This window comes from Schistosoma mansoni, chromosome W, assembly GCF_000237925.1.
Source record: "Schistosoma mansoni strain Puerto Rico chromosome W, complete genome".
Lineage (NCBI taxonomy): Eukaryota > Metazoa > Platyhelminthes > Trematoda > Strigeidida > Schistosomatidae > Schistosoma > Schistosoma mansoni.
Window position 1 is genome coordinate 8,238,006 of NC_031502.1, and position 19,144 is coordinate 8,257,149.

The window sequence follows — 19,144 nt, forward strand, 5'->3', positions numbered from 1 at the left end:
TTATTGCCTTGATATAGCCTAAATTCACAGGCATGGTAAGCAAAGATGGATACAATACTAAGTTGAATTTAAACTTCACCCCATCGCACAAGCAATTAGCTATCAGGACTCAGTGGCCAAGTGGATAACACGATGACGTTTAAAGCGAAAGGTACTGGGCTCGAGTCCCAGAGTGAACATCAACTCTGAGATGCAGGTACATCCAGCTGATGAGTCCCAAATAGGACGAAACGCGCGTCCTTGATTCCACTGCTAGTCACTATCCATATTTGCCTACCAAAACTTGGAAAGTTAATCCAGATATTGGTCGATGTAGTTTCAATGATACTAGAAATGTCGATTAAAATCAGTTAAATGTAATGTTTGAATTTTGTAAACAGAGGATGATTACCATGATAGTTATTCAAATCTGGGCAACAAGTTTCGAACAGAAGAAACTTACATCTTTAGTTTAAAACATGGAATAAACTTAATATGCAAACTGGTGTCTACAGAAAATTCAATATTCTCATTTTATTAATGTGTAAAAGCAAGTCTGAAAATGTTCATGAGACCTCGGGGTAAATAATGAAGTTATTTTCTATGTTAAAAGGTATTTATGGATACTTCAATTCAACAAAATCCTTTAGAAACATTGTATTTCTGATGTTTCATGGCCTAATATAAGCTACTACTATAAAGAAGTGGCTTACATTGAGTCATTGGGATATAACGAAAAGCAATTTTTTAGTTCTCTACCCAGTCCTCAATTTGTTTGAAACATAGAAGATACTACAGATTTAAAATTCTGTGTACCTACTTCTCGCAGTTAACTGTAATAAAGTACTTCATGTAGCCAATATTTATCTTACCACTGGGAATACTTTCTAAACTATTTGAATGAAACAAATTTTAATTGTCCATTTTTTAAGAAGATTTATTCATATTTGTATTTGGTGAAAAAAACTGGTGCCCACTTGGAAATAATAATGCCTAATAATTAAGCTTTTGTCTTTAATATATGATCACTAATTGATTTCCGATTAGATAAAATGATAGAAATATTCCTTACAGATACTGATCGAGTACTATTGATCAGAGAATCCAACAAAAAGTTCCCGACTGGATGAAATAAAGAATGTTCTAGACCTTATGAATTTTATTACTTATTAGTATAAAGAAACTAAAGTTATAAAAAATTTGTACCCTTTCAGAAATTCAAATTCAGATCATTTATCCCAATAATTTAAAAGTGTTAAATTAATTTAGTATTGTTTGTTTGAAACTTCCCATCGATGTTTAGGACCAGTTGCAGTCCAACTTCACCCCATCGCACAAGCAAGTGGCTATCAGGACTCAGTGGCCGAGTGGATAACGCGATGGCGTTTAAAGCGAAAGGTACTGGGCTCGAGTCCCAGAGTGAACATCAACTCCGAGGTGCAGGCATATCCGGCTGATGAATCCCAAATAGGACGAAGCGCGCGTCCTTGATTCCACTGCTAGCCACTAACCATCTTTAATTTTAAAGTGCTGTTTTAAAAATCTGTTAACTGAGTAACATTTAGGTTTTTGATATTTTTTATCTAACAAAGAAGGAAGAAACTGTAGATTTCTTAGAATAGTTAATTGTTCCAACTTTGTCATGATTAAACGCTCTTCACCTCATAACAGTATCGGTGAATTTTTTTCAATTACTCGCTGTATATCCTGTAGTTTGCTTTGTATCCAAGCCGATATCTGTGTAATCATTCACGTAAGGCACCTGACTACTGATTTAACTATCTAAAAATCCTCAAGATTATTTTTAGAAGTCAACGACTGTATCTGTTTATTCATTTTGTGACTGTTTGAATCATAATCCTGTCGTTTATTATAGGGAAAAGAAAACTAGTTTTTTTTTAGTTCATTTGCATGTGGGTGGTGTGTATTTCTCAAACTGGTGTCTTGTAACAGCTTAATTTCATGTAAATCATAAAATCTCCTGTTGATTAGTTGTTTCTATATCATTCAGCGTTGAAAAATTATAGAACCAGAGATTTTATTAGTTAGAAGGATTTTCAAAGTTATTTTTAGATCGTTTTTCTAAAACTAAGAAGGATTACATTTTAAGATTATGCAGTTTTCATGACATTTAGAAATATAACAATTCATTATTTGAAAACGATTTTGTAGATATTATAGTATTTTAATAGTTGAATTCATAGGTCAGTCAAGTCTAGATCACCATGGAAAACCTGGAACCACTGGATTAGTAACATTCATCTGCCATCAAAATTTGAACATATAATGATGTTATCGTGCTCACTGTTGACAGAAGTTTACACGTTGCGCTCACACACCACTATATCACTGAGATTTTGGACTGTATTATACATAGTTTATCAAAGTTGTAAGGCATATCAGAACTGCCCGCTTAATCAAAACAAATGTACGTATAAGGTTTAAGAGGAACAGATCATGTCAAAGGTCAACGTTTAAACCAATTATCACAAACAGTTGTTCGTAGTATGAATCTTCATACGCAGTTTATATTGTGATTGCTCCAGTAGGACTGGTTAAGTGTTAAAAAATTTATTCGTAGCTTAATCAATACTTAGATCGTATAAACCGACGACTGATCTTGTGTAAGATCGGGGTAATTATTGGGAAAAATCACATTGTCTTTAGTATGTTACTGTTTTCACTGAAACCATTAGATCGATATCTTTCACTTCATTTACCTAAAAAGTAATCCTACTTTGTAAATGTCTGAATGTACTTGATAACATGTTCACGTCTAGGTTTCACTTTTTCTGATATTTAGAATGAATAAGTTCCTCTGACTCTGAAGGCACACGTTGGTTTTATCTTCGTTATAGTTCATATTTATCAGCAGTTAAGATGTGAATATATAATGTTAATAAGCAAAGTGTCTGTAATCGTTATAGTTCACATGTGTAGTGTAATTCAAGTAGTATTTGTTGCTTAACTTCGTAGATCAACCAAATATTGAATAAGTTTAATTACATTCTTATAACGCGATCTGTGTAAACTTACTGAATATAACTGTTTACACACTTCAGTACACATGGTTAGAGTTTAGAGGAAATAAAAACTATAATATTTATTTAATTTTCTGAGATGCATGCTCAAGGCGGAAAGGTTTTATTGTACTTGAAAAGATATTGCAGTGAGGTTATTGTGTTAAGCACACATAACTTATTCTAGCTTCTGGACAGGCCAGTATATCCCTTCTTCTTGGGTCACATTTTGACTTTGTTATATATTCACTTATCAACATTGATTGTTTTTGTATGAGTATGTGTGTGTGAGTGTGTATACATCTTATCCCATTCATCATATGTCTTTAACATATTTTTATCTGACTATAAATATTGATTAACGCTTGATTAAATGGAGTTGGTTCACACGCCATCTCTACTGCACGTCGTTTCTCTTCGCTTCATTTTTCTGATTGTCTGTTCAAATCAATGAGTGTAAAAATATATGCATTCAAAAATTCTTTCTCGTATTTGACTTATTCAATTCCGTTATTCACTAACGTGGATTAAGTCATTTATTACACACGAGGATAGCCAGGATGTATATTTTGACAACAATCATTCATACGATCTAACTGGAATTAGATCCAGGCCTACTAAAACGGTGGACCCGCCGACGACGAACCGAACGCAGCAAGCTACGTCGATGAAGAAACTTCTGCACCCCATACTTTCGACAAACAAACTCAGCGAAGCCCGTGCAGCATGACATGGACATGCTCAAACCGTATTATCTTATCGATTCTTTGTCCTCGTGTCCACTATTCTCATTGATCTATCCGGCTGATTGTCCCTTTATGACTCGAATATTTATCATATGCTCATTATCACATTAATGTCTTATCATCACATAAAGTGGAATTATTATTGCTGTTCGTATTGACATTAAATTATGACATTTACACAGTCAAATCACTCATCGAAAAAATTATAATTTTATAAACATTCCATTCACGTTATGAAATTTGAAACTCACTGGCCTATTTTCATTATTCAATAACGTAATTTTACCCTGCTTTGAGTTCGTTCATTTTTTTTCCATGTCATTGTTGGCCTGTTATTACACTCATTCACATAGTTGAGGTCATTTTTATTTTATCATATCACACATTTTTTATTTTGATATTGTCTCCTATTATGTCTGTGGATACCTTTAATTTTAGTAAGCTTTTTGCTAGGATCAGTCTTCTCTATTTTGTTCTAAATCATTTATCACATCAATGGCTATTATCGTTCATTCTTGCGGACATATCGCTATCTCATGTTGTATATTTCCGACGTCTTTACTAGCTGCTCGTACACTGAACAACCTGCAACCTGCTAAGTAAATTGGTGTTCTAGTGAACTACACATGCTCACGAATCCTCAGTCTAAGCAGTTGAGCGGAACTCCTGCACACTGATAATGGCATGGTCGCAACTTCACAAATGCTAGAAACGGTTGGCAACTCTATCATAGACATAAGTTTGGAGTCATATTCCTGATAGTAGGAACTTATGTTCTCGATATATAACTAATGTTCATTGATCTCATTGGTACGCAGCAACCGTCGTTTTCTACTTTTTTAACGACAACATAAACCGAACTTCAGCAATTTTTGTTTAATCGATTATCCCTACGTTAATGCCTATACACAAACCAAGTATTCCACACCGCATTACCAGCCGATTAGTAACGATTATGTTCATATTATCTATTCATCCACATGTATAACTGAATGCTGTATCATCCATTACCTATAGACACTATTCGATTACTGCAGTCAATATTCTATTCTCATCGAACTGTATACAAGAATATAAAGTTTAGAGCTAGTCTCTCAATGGTACACTCTTGTTTGTTCCATCCAAGTTAGTCTAACTCGCCGTCAACGATAATCATATGTATTGATATTTTTATCATGCCTTGGTACGGTTTCCTAACGAACAAGGTTTAACGTATATCCCTCTAACTACACAAACCACTCTAGGCTTCATGACTAAAAAGGAATACGACTCCGCATATCTCGTCTTCGCAGTCACCATTCCGTTTCTCTGGTCATTCTACTAATACACATTTAACGATAACTCGACGCATCTGGTCATAACACAAACGACAACGTACACTGACTTCTCATTTTATTAGTATAGCATGAATATCACCCATAGATGCAGTTATCTTTGTACGGCTGGATTATTTTTATCCCACATAAGCTCCATGTATGTAAATTCGAATCCACTCATCGCTAATCGACGTTATTTACTCTACTGCGGCTTATCAGAATATCTTCATATTTCACTGTTCTTTATCATCATATTCAGTCAGCACCACAGACCAATTTCTGTTATATTCTACCCGACTTATTTCCATGATTTATTCCGCTATCATACCCATAAACAATTTATTACTCTATTTTCACGATATTTCGAATCGCTCATACGAACATGTTATTTTATCATCCAGACAGTCACGACATAAATGCATGTTTAATTTTTTTTACACTTACTAATTTACTCATAATCGCATGCCAAAATTTCAATTTTTGTCCGCATCTTGACGATATTCATGTCCATTTTTAGATAAGTATGACACTTTCGTATAATACGCTCACCTCTCATGTGACACTGTAATTTATTAGGTATAGTACAATTTTTTCACTACTTATTGTTAACATTGTCCACATATCACTTCAGTGTTATTTTCTAAAACAGACACTTTTAAAATTAAATGTGCTATTTTCTACAACGGGGCTATGTAGTCAGGTTACTGTGTTAAGCACACATAACTTATTCTAGCTTCTGGACAGGCCAGTATATCCCTTCTTCTTGGGTCACATTTTGACTTTGTTATATATTCACTTATCAACATTGATTGTTTTTGTATGAGTATGTGTGTGTGAGTGTGTATACATCTTATCCCATTCATCACATGTCTTTAACAAATTTTTATCTGACTATAAATATTGAGTAATGCTTTTCTTTGATATTCTTAGCCTTCTGCCTCCAGGCATTTCACTTTCGACTGATGATACACACTACTTATATCCGTCAACATCAGTAGCACATACCACAATTAAACGAATTCATTGATCAACCCATTGTGAATTCATTTTATGGATTAACTCACTTTGATCCAAACCTAAATTTTGTATGAACATAGTTATCTGGCATTAATATTTTTTGGAATTGGTTTGTTTTCAACGCAAAATCTGTTATTATGTTACTCCTTATTCCAGTATGAATGAAATATCATTATTGTTATTTTAGTGCCTTTCTTTAGCAATCAGTGATGAATAAAACACAAATCAATAAAATAAAAAGACATAATAATTGTACCCATATGATGAATGTTGTGGGAAATCTGTTTGTCATAATAATATTTGCTTGAATATAAGGTGGTTCATAAAGTAATAATTTCAACTAGACGTGGTTTATTATGTATATTTCTTTGATGAGAGAGTTTAATGAACATTCGTTCAATATGTGAGTGGCATTCTTTACTAACTGAACCATTATGAACTAGAGATTACTTAGCAATGCATACACGACCCCCCTAGGGATCGAGCTAAGAATATACGAAACTTAATCGTTTTTTGTGCTGATTATCTACACATTATCTTGTAAATTGATTAATGAGACTATAAAAACTTGTTTAAAGACGTGTCTTTAAATATTTCCCTAAAGGTTCACTTGAATTTATCGATTATTTGACTAATAATAATATCAAGGAAAATACTATGTTTTTCATTCACAGTTATGTCCCTGAGAATGATTGACAAAGTCTATTTCACGCTTTGAGAGTGAATATTACCAACGTAATAATAACGTCGCTGTGAGTAGTCTTTTATGAGCTTTTCTAATTGATGTGAATAAATCTTAATAAAATAAATTAAAAAGGAGATAGGGAATTACAGACGTACCATAACAATCTATAAAAGTGCATCTTCTTTATGTTCAGGGTGCATGAAATATGATTACTACAATAAGAAAGAACTAAGGTTTGTACAGTGAAGGTGATCGTAATGATTCTTCCTTTAAACACAGATCTAATTTTATATTAAGCGGATCCAACAACTCAGTAAATAAATAAATACAGTTTGGCAGCCTTGGTTTTATCTCATGAATACTACCAAACGATGATTCCAAGCTATATGAGTGAAATCGGTGCAAATTATCATTCACATTCTTGTTTCAGTAAGCTACTCTTTTATCAGTTGACCTAATCAGTTTATCTTACGACTGAAAGTCATGAGAGAAAACAAAACTTAGTTTTTTTTTAAATTTTATAGGTCATCCAAGAATATATAAAAACATAGAATGAGGTCAGTTTTATGAAAGTTATACATTATCACACCCACATATGTTGTACTTTTAAACAACGTTTCAACACGTTTCTGTACTAGAAATTTAAATGTCATTTAATATATGAATCATAAATTTTTATTGAGATCATGAACCGATCAATGTTTGAACATCATTCAAAACCTAGAAACCCTATATGGTCATTTCGCTCTATACAACGCCAAAGATGAAACATTTTTTCTTTTTTGTCATGACTGACTTGTGGAAATTATACATTCAAATTTAACAACCATTCATGAACTGGTCATCTCATACAAACAAAATGCACACTGTTTAAAAACTATTCATATTAATAAAGTCTATTTTATGAGGATGTGTAATTCGTAATATAAAGTTGGTAAATTGTGGCTAGCAGAGGAATTCAGCACTCACATTTTGTCCTACTCAAGACTTGTCGTCTGGAGGAACATGGATCCCAGTGTTAATGCTCACAGTAGGTCTGCAGATGACACGTTACTGTTCAAAGTAATAAATAGTGGTGTAGCCCTTTAGTTGACTATAGTTGAATGTAAGTTTCCACTTAATTTCGAAAACGATTTGGCTAACCCCATTGTGCAAAGAGAGTATAGAAGTTCCGATACGAAATGTCCTGGAAGAATATATTTCATGGTTTCCATGTAGCAGACAAACGGTGGTAATAAACATAGATACATATCCGTTTTTGACTATTACTAGCCAAAAGACAGTTAAGTATAGGTCAGGTTACATAATAAAAACAGCTTATGCATAACAGATAACCAATTAGACAATGTATCAGAATAGACAACAGACATGAACTCAATCAAGGCATACAAAAATTCGAATTAATATGGTCAACAAGGTAACAAATAACATGGATATATATATAAAAGATTACAATTATTCGTGGTAAAGAGAATTATTAATATCTGTCTAAAGGTTAAAATAAACTCACATGAATGTGAAGAAATCTCTGTATAAGCTTCCAGTCTAGACTTGAAAATTAAGACTATGGTCTAAGTCCATCTATCTAACAAGTCCTAAATGGAACGAAATACACCTTCTCTGTCAGTTACAACCTATGTATTCTCTAAAACCTGTCTAACATTTACCATATCAAGACAATCTTCACATAGCCCACATATACCAACGAGAACTTTCGAAGTCTAGTCTTGAACATCAACAATAGGATAATTCAATCCTTAACAAATAATGAATAATAATAATACTTAACTTGTTGTTTATGTCACATCAATTTTAACGAAAGGATATCGTTCTTGAGTTAGACAGCTGTTCATTACGTTCTATTTTTTAATAGTTATCTGTATAAAGTCACTCGGCTATGTAAACTACAGATGAAAAGTATGCAGCTTATTATTACCATTGGATAAGTAGGCTAAATGAGAAATCATTCTAGTACTCATAGATTATTTTAAATAATCTAATCCGTTGAATTATGAAATAATTAACTACTGGCACTTCTGGAAGAACTTCAAAAGTTCCACAAATGACTGGAGAATCAGGTTATTATAATGTCGCGTGATAGGTAGATTGCCATGCTACAATGGTTGTATGTAACTGAAATATTTTATGAATGGTTCACATTTGAGACTGCGAAGGAAATCCATCTCATAGTCATTTCTCTAAAATGAGCGATAGCGTACGATTATAATAGACTGACCTCTAAGTATTAACCACTGTCATATTCGTCTAGTCCTTTATTGGTAACCAATTTCTACCAGCCATGTTGAAATTTGTCTACTAATCTAAGTGACTCCACATTGCGTACACTATGCTGAAGCATGGGATTTGCGTAAAATATTTTTTCCATCCTCTTTTGTTTGTTATTATATATTCTCATCCCAACTGAGTTGTTCTATCCAGAATAGCTTTTAGGTATCCCCTTAGACTGAACTTGTGCGATGCAGGTTTGAATCCTACAAATAAAATCACTTCTCTCAAGGCTGTGGGTACGCTCTGCTAATAAGTCCTCAATGGTATGAAACCTATGTCCATAATATCATGGAGAATAACTTAAACCCCTTAATATCCTGAAATATAATTGGAAACTATTTACGTTTAGTAAAGATTTTTTCGGATCGAAAACAGTTTACACCAATGGCTGACAGACTAAAACGATGCTTGTAAAGAAGGAAGCCTTTTGTAACTATACTCACTAATCTATTTCATCAAATTGGCTCTCGTCGTATGTGTAAACAATTAAGAAAAATAGTACTTGTAGAAGATAACTGACTGATTGTATTTTGCTAGTAAGAATTTTTAATCTAGTAAGAAGCCAATGTTCAGTGTTCTACTCAAGAATTAAAACATTCCCCACAAGCAAACAACTTAAGAAAGAGAATTTATATAAGTCGGAAGACTAATTCATTTATTGTTTGTGAAATATAGAAGTTTTAACCTTGAACAACTGATTACCAAAAACTCTGTGTTGTTACCCAGTAAATTCAAATTATGATGCTGAGTAATTACGTTCAGTATGCTTGTTTTACTCACCATGTCCACCTTGTTGTCTTCATGTCATCATGTATTACTAAAGGTTATTATGAACATTGAAATATCTTCAATATTGTCCCAAGAACGAAAAATATGTTACAAAAACAAAATAACTAGTAAAATGTATGAATGAATAATAGGACAGATAATAGGAAAAGAAAATATAGCCTACGTAAACCACACGTCCAAAAATTGTTGCACTGATCAATTAATTATTTTGACGAACATATAAATTTCAGGAGAAAATAAGGTAAAGAGCAAGCACGAAATTATAACAATCACTGTTGGGTAAAAAAGGAAAAAAATGAGGAAGCTTAATATACATTTTTATAAGACCGAACTCTTACGCAAATAATGATAGAATCATAAATTGTGAAGAAGTATTTCATATTGGCGAGTACGAACTAGTAATGCTACTTCATCGTTGGATGCCGGCTCAATGGTCTAGAGGTTAACCGTTCGCGCGTGAGACTGAGAGGTCCTGAGTTCGAATCTCGCTGGCCGAGATCGTGGATGCGCACTGCTCAGGAGTCCCACAATGGGACGAAACGGCCGTCCAGTGCTACTAGGTTTTCCATGCTGGTCTAGCTTCAATTGACTCATGGTTTCAACTATAAAATCACTGAAATTTCCACAAAACCCCCCTTCTACAATCTATTTTTGGTCGAACAAGACTTTCAGTTGACTGATACGATGTAATCTTATCCTTACTAATGAAGAACTACACAGTGTATTCCTTGGAGTTTTATTGATAAACTGAGACTTCTGTAGTTAAGCAAGTTGAGGGTGAAATAGTAAGCTACTCTTTGATAACCTGAAACAAAGAGTGGACCCTACCATTAATTCAATAAAATGTATACTGTAAGTCATCAGATTTCTAATTGATGACTCGTTGGAATTATATTAATGATATAACTTGGACTCAATCGTATGGGGTATTATCTGTGGGCATCACTGCCAAATTTAAAAGTAGATCAAAACAAATCTCTGATACTTTTTGGTTGTTGGTGAATCTTTAGCTGATGTCATGCTGTAAAATAAAGAAATTATTTTTAAAGATACATTACATGTTTAATGACATTGACAAAACAATGAACAACGTGGTATATTATGCCTGGATGTTGAGAATGGCTGAGTGTAAAATGTACTGTAAGTTCATTGGTAATAATAACGTAGCAGTATATAAGAAATTCAAATTTTCTTCCCAAAGCCTGTGAGCTCTCAGTATTAACAATCTAAGATGTCTACAGAAAAGCATTCAATAAATTATTGTGTTGGTATATTTCCGTTGTTACTCTATACAATCAGACTGAAGTGATTTCTATTAATACATGACTTAGCTCAATGAATGTTCCAAAGGTGTTTATTTTCACTAACCATCATCGTATATCTATTCAAGATCTGAATAGAATCTAATAATATCAATGTATCATTTCAAAAAAATGTATGTTCTAGGATGGAGAGTTGAGTTATATTTGGGAAAATTCATTGTCGAATGAAAATGTTCCCTTTTATACTTTAACTGTCTTTCTATTTTCATATTTCAAATGATAATAGTTTAGACACTAAATTTAATCCAAAATGTTCACTCTGTATTTTACCTTAATTTTTTATACGTTTGAACTGTCAAATTCTAAAAAGCTTCTAGAAATATTTGTCCATAAAATAAATATCCGGTGTGTACAGTAGAATTTATTTATTTTCTTATTCCCTCAGTGAACTATGTTCATGAGCTAATATGGGCGGCTAAATAGAGGATTGGCTGAACACCGACTTTACCACAGATGAAAATAGGGCTTATGTCTTAAATCTGATTAATAGAGAACAGAGGATAACCTTGAGTTAAAAGCGTGAATGTAGTGTTGGGGAAAAATTTCCTTTTCATGCCTAGACCGATTCCCTTTGTAAGGGCATACTAGGTGTGGCAGGCGCGGGTCAGTGCAAAGACCATAGATTGTGCCGTAACCAGTGCTCAGGAGTTAACACTAAAACTCCTTGTGGTATGAGCGCAATGAAAGCATATACTCCATGACCACTTCTTAACGAAGTGATCTGATTACCCACTACTCATTTAGTGTTTGGAAGCTGCTGGGATTCGATCCGGGGTTATCGCATTTATACCTATAGGCACTCTATGGAATATATGGGTCTCAGTCTGTACATGCATGTAACGCATACTTGAGGTAGTTACACGCCCATTATGGTGTAGTGAATGAGAACACAAGTACAGACAATCGAATGTAACCTAGCACATTACAGAATATCTCAGTAAAATATGAGAACCATATAGTAAATAGTTAATTTGCAAATCATCAATCAATTGACTCAATCTTGACTGTTCCTTCTGTAAATATCAGTTTATCGTCTCTGATTATTATTCTTCATGCATTTTCACATCAATTAGTCTTCGTTTCCGCTCTTTCCTTATCGATCTTCTACTGAAATACATTCAATGCCCGACCATCGTATATACTACTTACGTGGATATAAGTAACACACATCACAATAGCTCTTAACGGTCTTGGTTAGTTCACAAGTTTCTGAAAGCAATAGGAAACTGTAGACTATAACGTTTGTGTATACTACAGGAAAGTGTAGACTGTAAGGTGTCCACCCGCTATATGGATATCAATTTTCCTACATACATGTAAAAAACTGCAGAGTGAACTATTAACTGGCCTGTTTACTTTGCTCTCTTCAGTATTCCAGTCGAGCACTCTTTGCAAGGGCTCTTTCTTTTACCAAAGGCCTACAGCTTTCTCCTACTATGTTGGGCAGGAATACTACTACTACTACTTCATTTAATTTTCATTTTAGCAAGATTTCATATGACTAAACTGAGGTTGTCGCAAACACTGGAAGTTTAAAGTGCGCCACTTTAAAATCTAAAATGTTGAAATTATGACAGTTGATTGGTTTTTTGATGTTCTCATTAGCTAGTTGAGTAAATGACTGACTGTCTAATAGAAAATTTGTTCAAATAGATATCTTCTTATAGAGTTCAAGCATACAAAAGTCAGTTAGATCAAAGTTTATTCTGATCTGGAAGATACGATTTGAAGACAGTTGATAAATGTATTGAAACGTCCTGTCTTATTTTCAAGCTGAATCACGTGGAAGATACTAATAATAATCATCAAAAAACACCATAAAAGCTCATCCTTAATAGTGTAAAGCCACGTTTAGCAGACGTTTATGTGTAAATCTTTTCAGTTTTATTTTTATGGTTAGTCTGTAGAGTGAAAGGCACTGTAATTCATCTGAAAACGAGAAATTTCAACCATTTCTGCTAGCAATCTTATAGACATAGAAAATAACTACTCGGGATTCTCTGACAGATGATTTCAGCTGTAAAAAAAACTTATGCTCTACATTTATATGAATTTGTTCAGCACAAAGAATATAATACAGGTTAATTGTATGAGCTTATCCCAATAGTAAGGGCTAGACAATTGGGATTGATTTTTCTTCTCATACTAGTCAATATACAAGCATTTATATATGATTCCGGTTTAAGTAATATTACTATTTAGTTACGTAACAATATTTTTACACAAATCATAACTTAATGCCCTCCCATCATTCGCAGAGTAATTTTTACGTCAATTTCTAACGAAATGAATGAAAAATGCTAAATAAGTTTCCTATATTCGATAGGATGAAACCTGTCCCATAATTTTTGTGTAACAAGATACCTTCTCTCTGATATTACATCATCACAAGACCACATATCTAAAGCTTATGATAATGTACACTTTTTATCACTCAGCGGCTCATCAAATGTTGCACTATGTTCAGGGGAGACAGTGAAGACAAGTACATTTATAAATATTCTAAAAAACGTCAAGGAAATCAGATGATTTAATAACCTAAAAATCTTCTGTCATCTGTTTACTCGGTTTACCAATCAGTGACTAGTTGTATTAGAGAAATCCTATTTGAAACTTTTGATGTGTTACTCTTCAAAAGAGTAAACAAATAAACGGTAAAATCAGGTTTTGCATTCTTATATTATAATGATTCACCATTTTCAGATTATTTTCACCGGGCAAGCCTCAGTATTTAGACCAAAAATAACTACTTCATTATTAACTTGGATTCTAAGTTACCAGATTATATTAGTTTATTCATATGATAAAGTCAAATATTTCGGTGTTATGATGCCATACGTCAGTAACCTTTACAGAATAGTGTTGTTTTTTTTAAAATGTTTATTTGTTAAAAATCTCATTGAAGATATACTAAGGCTTTTGTGTTTTGAAATTAATAAACACGCATTCCATTCGTTTTTATCTGCTAATATAGGTCAACATTATACTGTGTCTTTTTGTATTTCGTCTGATAAGTATACAAAAATCATAAAAGCTTCACGTAAAGTCTACATAAATTTGAATGTTATCTCAGATGTGTTAGGTAATCGGAATTAAGTGATAGAAAACCACGGATCTAGGTTTTTTTGTTCTAGTTGACACTAGTTACTAGAATAAACCTGTATTCTTGAGTTAACAAATGATACTTCTGGGATTCGATCTCGCATCACTCATCTCCAGATACACTGCAAAATAAAGAAATTACTGATGAAAATAGGAAATGGTTGAAGAAATTAAAAATTTGGGCCTGAGAGCAAGCTGGTCGTAAAATGTTTGAAACAACTATAAACTGTTTTGCGTATACATTGGGATTAAAGCAAATGAATTACTGATGAATATCATTTTTGACATTGTTATGTAGACTTTCTTCATTTAAAAGTTATACGTACTTTTCATCACAAACTAATGATATCTAGAGAATTGGCAAGATCTGTAAAGCTTCTTTGTTGTAGTTTTTCCAATATATTTCATTGTTTTCAAATGGAATGAATCGTAGTTTTTGTATGAAGTTGAATTTCTTCTCATGTGAAATGATACTTATTAAAAAAGAAAAACTTAGGAAAGATGATAATCTTGATTTGTTTTAGTATTGTTAGTGTTATATCGAGTGAGTGCGTGCGTGCCCTGTTATTATATGACGTAATGAGACCGCCAATTGGAGAGCAGTGAATTTATTGATCGCCCAGTGATACACAAATGCCGTATGAGCAGTCTTGAGTACTTATCAGTCCTGCTTCCTGCCTAGCTCAGCCAGTTAAGTCCAGAACACCAATAACAGCCTATACAATATGAATCATTATTCTGAAACATACTGGGTTTATATACCAAACAAACTGACCACATCGTACCACAAAATAGAAAATAACATTTGTACAAGATTTAGCCAAATGTGGCTGTGAATAGGAGGAACAGTAATCAATAGACTAGGGATAACTCAAGAATGGTAAATCGTATAATAATAGTCTATAGGTCAAAATAAAGCTTATAATAAGAGGGATACGAATATGAATAGTTTAGTTACTTAGCAATTATACAATAGGAATTATACATATCATATTGGTCCATAAATAGTTTACAAAGTTACCATTCATAAATCTCCATGAGATATAACAGTTAGAGTATCTATTCTTATTTCCTATTTAATAAACATTAATTTTCAAATAAATTTTGTTTGATGAAAAAGATCGAACAGTATAGTGAATGGTAATTATAAAAGCTAAACAATAATTAGCATGGATCTACTGAGACTAAACAACAGGAAATTTTAAACCTTATTGAAGATTGAAAGGAATCAATAAAGTTGTCCCCTACAGTAAGCATAATAATTGTAATAATCAATATATTTTTTGTTATATCCTTTCTTGACTTAATATAAGCCATTTTGAAAGTATCAAATATAGTGTCTTTGTAGTTGAACTATCCTTGCACACAAAACAATATGATAGATCAATATTATGGAACAAATAGCCATTCATTTATTTCATTCGTGTTTGAACATATTGTTCATATAAGTATGGTAAAATTTCAGCTTATCGGAATTATCGATTGAGGTTATCCATCCTTGTTCCTGTGTGCAATAAGTGTGTGCTCTATCCAGTTCATTTATTGAATAAATGATGAGTATAAAAGTATATTTTCACTGGAGATTTTATTTCAAAACGGAACTCTCACTTTATTTGTATTTTTCATCTAACATGTTGGGGAAGCGTTACAGTACAATTTTAGACAAAATCAAGTGATTGAAATGAAATCTTCAGTGCAAATTGAGTTCTTGTTTGTAACATTGACCCAATAATGACTGGATTAATGACAAAATGCTGGATATTGGAAATTTATTGGACATGTAAAATGGTTGGACAATTTCAATTAAAATATTTTGCTTAAATTAGTTAATATGTATTTTGAATTAAACAAAAAAATCATTGGAGATGGTAAATGTTTTTAAATATTCATCAATTTCAAAGTAACTAAAAATTCAGATACATATTGGTAAGGGTTTACTGACAGAATAAATCTAATTCATTTGTACTGCTTGTTTGAATCTTCCCATCGATGTGTAAGACTGCAATTGATCAGTATCATTTGGCATATGGGAATCCTAGGCGGATTGTTTTGATATTGCCATCAAGTCACAAACATTACAAGAAGAATTGGGTGGTAGTTAATAGTAGAATGTAGGATGCGCGTTTCGTCCTCTTTTTTAACTTGTCAGTCGAATGCAACAGTGAATATCTAGAATCAGTAGCAAAGTGAATGACTCGATAGCAATTGAAGCTAACGGTATTCGGTTCAAGTTATGGAATGTGAATCAACTCTGGGATGTATGTACATCCGGCTGACGAGTCCTAAGTGGAACGGAACACGAGTTGTGGATTTTGCTCCTGGCCATCATCCAAATCTGTACGGAGTCTATGTGTTAACACTAAGATAAAATCAAAATGAGCTAAAAATATCAGATTATAAAGCCAATAGCGGTTAAATAATTGAGGTCTTCTCTGTTTAGATTACAGTAGTTGAGTTTCGGTTTTTAAAAACTAGGACAAAAGAAATTTAGGTGCATACAATCTTAAGATATGATTTACTGAACAGGCATAAAATAATAATGGAATATTATATTTTTAGTAGTGAATAATTCATATAAAGTGCTTTTGCTGTTCATAAAAACATGCTTTTGTTACTGGGTTACTACTTATATCGCTTTCTTTAGGTTAAAACTAGTTGATCGTTTTTGATGTATATCCAATGATTGAACATGAAACCAAGAAACTGAATAATTTGGAACTGAGGTGAGTGATTGTTAAATGATCTCTTCTTAAAGTATCATACCGACGTTAATGATTCAATGTAAATAAAAAAACACATTCTTATTTGCTTTAGGATTTTTTAATTATACCATCATAACAGCGACAACTGGTACCTCTAAGAAGAAATATTGAGTCTATTTACTACTAAATGAAAAAGACAAAAACTAATGGTAGATAAGGATTTTTCCTCTGGAAAAAATGTGTCACGATCAGTTTAATGAAATGAATTCATATCCATGTATATTTTTTATGTGACTTGGATGATTATCCAGCGGATAATACTCTTAGTTGAAGCCGGGGAATTATGAACAGTCCTACAAAAATACAATCATCAGTGCGAATATAGATACTAAGTTGTTACCGCATGAATTTTTTTACAGTATAAGCTAATTGGGATGATTACCCGGATGAAATATTTACAATTGAGGCATAAGCCTAAGAATGGTAATAATCTACTTTATTGAGTGTCACAGAATATAGAATCATTATCTCAGTTGTTCAAGATTAAGTGTTAACTAGTAACTCTCAGGACTGTCCGGTTCGTAATCTAGTAGTCGCGTAGGGACCGGCATTCACGTCAGAAGAAACACCTTGAGCACAATCGAATGTGTTGTATTTGAACTTTGAATCAGGCGCGGAATAATTTACAAAGAAACCATCACAGCAACTCTGTAATATCCACATGGGTTCCCCACTTACTGTCGTGATTTATGGACATAAATCTGTCACTCGGTGTAAAGACACTTTCATCTTGGCATTTATTTCGGTGATAAAACGAACAGTCGTGAGAAGCGAAAATAGAGGTTTTTAAATGAATAAGTTTTGACTTTACGAAAACTAGTTTGTAAGTAACAGTTAAGAAAATTTTACAAAAGCGAACACAGTTCCATCTTCGGAATAGTAATAAATGGGCTCATGGTATTGGATATATTTATGACTAGGTCTTATCTATTATCTAGATGCAAAGCCATATATAAAGTCTGAATTTGTGTTGTCTGTATATAATAGTGATTACTTTACAAATTTTTACGCGCCTTATTCGAATTACAATATAATATATTTAGGTGTGTTCACTGTATTCTCTCTGACTTGATTGGTGTTCCATTCGTGACTACTAGAGTATGTACTGTATAATCCTGAAAATTACTAGCTCATAAATTCAAGTCTACCATTCTTATTTACTATAGACTACAAATGGCGAAATATTTGTTAAACATTCTTGAATGATATTAAAATACTTTTCAGAAATAAATTCAGATACTGTTTGCTAAATGATAGTCATCTATCTGAATGTAGCCTAAGGTCTTACAAATATTTTAGATAATCCTTAGTTCTATAGGTTAATCACATGATTCATCGTTTTTTCCCAGTGACATGTTACATCGATGTTAAATAAAGTAAGCATAAGTGAGAATATCCAGTTGACCAATATATTTAAACTAGTCTGTCATGCATGGTTAAATATCCACGAACTCATGAATTGGACCTATGATTCTGGCAAACTGAACACCTGTCCCGCATCCAACAATGACCACAGTTGGAATCGATCGATAGCTCTGAAATGCATACCTGGAGGTGATGAGCCGGTAGCATTTGATAGCAACGGTTATAAAGGACATTTTTAATGATTATCAGAACTCTATCTTTATTCACGGTTAACATAAAGTCAACTTAATACAAATGATTATTGCTGAGGGTTATAAACACATAAAGAAGATTAGAACATTCGAAATGGAAATAAATAACGTTGGTTCTATCGCTAAGGACAACCTGAAATGTTTTCTACCAAAAACCAGTCAACCAAAATCTCATTGCACCTGAAATAATAAAGTTAAAGTCATCCGTACAGATCCGTTGAAACTTCCACAATCCACATTTTGTATATAAGTAGCAGGTAGAAGTTTGATTCGTTTTAGCTTGCATCAGCACCATATCCATACAAGGTTATTCCCAAGCACCAAATAGTTTAAACTAATTGAACAGCTTAAAACCCTAGATAAAGCTAAAATTATTTAATAAACGACTTCTCTTTAGTCACTTAGTCTGCGGCAGCCTTTTCCATTTACGTTGTATTTTTCAGACACTCTTCTATTCTCAATCAGTTGGAGGTGATCTGTAAAGAACCATGGACTTAGATT

At 33.0% G+C, this 19,144-nt stretch overlaps 1 non-coding gene across 1 annotated transcript; it reads left to right on the plus strand.

Annotated features, from left to right (window-relative positions):
• Positions 1-1,335: 1,335 nt before the first annotated feature.
• On the plus strand, positions 1,336-1,402 carry Smp_tRNA_00323_Sup_TTA.1.1. Its single transcript has one exon. It is a non-coding gene (tRNA).
• Positions 1,403-19,144: the final 17,742 nt, after the last annotated feature.